The following is a 4,286-nucleotide window of genomic DNA, read 5'->3' on the forward strand; positions in this document are numbered from 1 at the left end:
GTGTGTGCCACCATGCCCGGCTTGAAACCACTTTCAATGTTTGGTTTGTAGGTCAGATTTTAGATTTTTTAAATTTTAGAGCTTGTTTTTTCAAATTAATAATTAAAAAAAAAATCTATTCTTTTCTCATACAGTAATCCCCTCTGCAGCCTCCTCGCAGGCCCCACCCACCTTGTCTCTTTTCCAAATCCACTGCTTCTCTTTTTCCTTTTAGAAAAGGGCAGGCCTCCCTGGGATATCAAGCAAACATGGCATAACAAGATAGAACAGGACTAGGCATAGAAGACTGCCTCACACCAAGGCTGCATGAGGGAACCCAGTGGGAGGGAAGGTCTCACAAGCAGGCAGAGGGGTCAGAGCCGGCCCCACTCCCGCTGTTAGGATGCCGACAAAAACCCCAAGCTAATGCTTTAAAAGTACTTATTACTTAACCAACATGTTTTTAAAAATGACAAGGTGGTTGGATTTATAGGATCTTGTTTCAAAAGTTACTATAAGATTTTAGAAATTAAACGGGGTGGTATTGAAGAAAGCGTATGAATATAGATCAATGGAAGAAACGGAGTCCATAAATAGACCACACGTATATGGCTGGCTGACTTTCAACAAAAGTGCAAAGGCGATCCAAGGTAAAAGGACAGTCTTTCAAAAAATGGTGCTGAGATGTCCTTAGAATAGGCAAAATCAGAGTCACAAAGGCCTTCAGTGAAAAGGGAACAGGAGACGGTTGGTTGATGGGGAGCATAAAAAATTCTGTTTTAACCATGTATAAGTGTGAAGTTGTGTAACATTAATTATGTGCATATGTATGTAACTATCATACTATCCATTTCCAGAAGGTTTTCATCATGCCAAATGAAAATGTAATGCCATGCAAGTGTTACTATAATTTTTTTTTTGAGTCAAGGTCCTATTATGTATCCCAGGGTGGTCTTAAACTAATCTTGCCCCAGTCTCCTAAGTGGCAGGGTACAGGGGTGAGAGGACTCAGTGGGTTTCCACTGTGAGCAACTCCATCCCTAGGCTGTATAAGAAAGCTAGCTGAGCATGAGCCACCGAGGAACCAGTAAGCAATGTCCCTCCATGGTCCTTGCTTCCTTCCTTCCTCTGCTGACTCTCCTCAGAGACTGAACGTGTCTACAGACGTGTCAGCTAATAAACTTTTTCCTTCTCCAAGTTGCTTTCAGTCAAGGTGTTTATTGCGCCAACAGAAAGAAAACTAGAACAACGGGCAAAGATGCTCGCTGCCAAGCCTGAAAACCCGAGTTGATCCCTGGGGTCCATACAGTGAAAGAGAACAGACTGACTCGTGTAAGTTTTTTTTTTTTTTTTTTTTTTTTTGACCTCTATACCCAGTTATGGAATGTGCATGGCCCCCTACCCCTTAAATGCATTGTACTAAATAATATTGTTAAAGACTTTTAAAATGAGGGCTGGGGTTGTAGTTCAGTGGTAGAGTTCTTGCCTAATGTGTATGAGGTCCTGGGCTTGATTCCAACACACACACACACACACACACACACCACAAATTTAACTTTTTTTTTTTTTTTTTTGGTGATTCTAGAATTGAGCCCAGGGTCTCACCAATATTAGGCAAACATTCTACCACTAAGACGTACCTCCAAACCCTAAAACATGCCTCTGCGCAACCAGACACCCCTGAGGAAAAACATTCTTGACACCAAAACGAGAAATGAAATTTATTCCTGAATCTTCAAAGTAAAACTATTGAGCTGGATGTGCTGGTGTACACCTTTGATCCCAGCATTTGGGGGGCAGGGGTAGGCAGATCTCTGTTCTCTGGGAGTTTAAGAATAGCCTAGTCTACATGGTAAATTCCAGGACAGCCAGGGTTATATATAGAGAGACCCTGTCTCAAAAAACCAACCCCCCCCCAAAAAATTCCAAAAAACCACCACCACCAACTCCACCACCACCAAAAACAAACCAAGGGAAACCAACAAACCAAAAGTCTGTAGCTGGAGTGGTAGAGAGCTTATGAGGCATATAAAGCCCTAGCACCGGGCAGGTAGATGTCTGAGAAAGGCAGAAGGGACAGGATTCAAAGGTATAACACACGGGAGAAATATTATTTTGGGACAGTCCCTCACTACATAGCCTTGGTTGGCCTGGAACTCACTGCATAGATCAGGTTGGTTGGCTTCAATCACACAGAGATCTGCCTGCCTCCACCTCTAGAGTGGTGGGGTTAAACGTGTGTGCTGTTGGGGATTGGTTGTAAGGCTTTGATTCTATCGGGAATCTATCTGTGTGTTCAGACGACCGAGGTCCTTGTCCCCAGTTGGTTTTTGATCGATGAACGGATGCCAGCGGCCAATGGCTGGGCAAAAGGAGATGGGGTGGGACCCTTAGATTTTCTCAGGCTAGGACAAGGGAGAGAGGAGAGACAGAATCGCAATGACTCGGGGGAGAAGGATGGATGGGACAGATGTAGGAACTGCAGGAGCGAAAGCCAACCAGCCCTGTGAGAATTCGGGTGGCGGCCACTGGCCACTTCCCTGATTCGGCCTGGGGTAGCAGAGGAAGGTTTAGGAGTGCCCAGCCTTTGAGGTAGCCAAGGCATTTTAAAATTAACTGGTGTGTGTGTGTGTGTGTGTGTGTGTGTGTGTGTGTGTGTGTGTCTTCCATTCATGAATCCAGATAGCTCCTGGGTGCGTGTGGGAGTGTGACCTGCTGGGAGCCCAAGTGGTACAGCTAAACTCAATACTGCTGTGTGCCACCAAGCCTAGAAAAAAATTGTGACTAGGATATAGGTAAATACTTCTTAGGTAGAACCCAAAGTATATTAACAATAATACTGAAGAAGAGGACTGGATTCTATAATGAAAAGTTAGACCAAGTGAGGTGGCATAAACCAATAATCCTATGCTGGGATGAAGCAAGACTATAGGTTCAAGAGCAGTGTGACTGGAACTGTGTACACACACACACACACACACACACACACACATACACACTCCACAGTGAGATGTGGTGGTGCACACCATTAATTCCACCACCGCAGGTGGATGTCTGTGAGTTTGAGGCTAGCCTGGTCTCTTTGGTCTATATAGTAAGTTCCAGGCCAGTCAGGGATACATCCTGAGATGTCTGAAATAAAACCCACAAGATTATCATGAAAAGGTGAGGCAAGAAGTCATAGGTTTATTTCCTGGGTTTTAGGGGGCCAGGAGTGGTAGCATATGCCTTTAATCCCAATACTTGGGAGGCAGAAGCAAATGGATCTCTGAGTTTGAAGCTATCTTGGCCTACACAGTGTATCTTGGGATAGCTAGACCTATGTAGAGAGACCCTGTCTCAAAAACTCCAAATAAATAAATGAATGAAAATTATTTATGATTTTTCTTTCTCCTCTCTCTTTTTCCCCTCCTATGTCTCTCTCAGTATATGTTCTTTCCATCCTCAGCCCCGTAATCTCAGGTCCATGTAGTCCAGGTTGGCCAGGATTTCATACTTGTTATCCTCCTGCCTCATCCTGCAGGGTCCTGGATTGTGGGCTTGCACCGCCATGAATAATCCCCACTAGAGCCTCTACTGTGTCTGGCTTGAAGGAGACTTACTTAGTCTTCTTAGTTAAACGAAGACAATAACAGTGATTTTCTCAGTGATCCTGCGCCACTGACCGAATTAATGCACGCAATATACTTAGAGTAGCATGTAGCGTGCCCAGCTGTTGCTTTTTTTCTTCTCAACTCAAGCAGTTTTCCTCAAGCTTTGTCAAGATCTGGTGAGAAAGTCAATCTCTGTGAAATAGAGACCATTGCCTGCCCTCACTAGCTGTGCAGTGGGAACTATATTACCCTTTGTGTTCCTCAGGGCCACATGAAAGATGTCTTGGACTAGTGGTCCACCATGGAAGGGACAGATCCTATTTGTTCAGGATTATCCCATAAATCCATGCTGAGCATGAACTTATAACCCTGAAGCATCAAGCCTTCCCTGGGACTACCCACCTGTCGCCGTAAGGTACTGCAGAAGTAGGGCAGGGTCATCTAACTGTCACACCAGAAAATGAAAAATTTAACACAGATACATTTGAAAAGACTAAGAATGAAAGAAACCACAAAATCAAACTCAAGTGAAAGCCAAATAATAATTAATAATAAATATAAAATCAGAACATGAAGATTTACGCATGTACCATGTAGAGCTTCTAAAAATACAATAGGCTTGACAGCAAATTAAACACAGTTAAAGAGAGAATTACTGCTATGGAAGTTGGAATTGTGAAAACTATCCAGAATGCAAAAAAAAAAAAAAAAAAA

The sequence above is a fragment of the Mus pahari genome, chromosome 17 (assembly GCF_900095145.1).
Source record: "Mus pahari chromosome 17, PAHARI_EIJ_v1.1, whole genome shotgun sequence".
Lineage (NCBI taxonomy): Eukaryota > Metazoa > Chordata > Mammalia > Rodentia > Muridae > Mus > Mus pahari.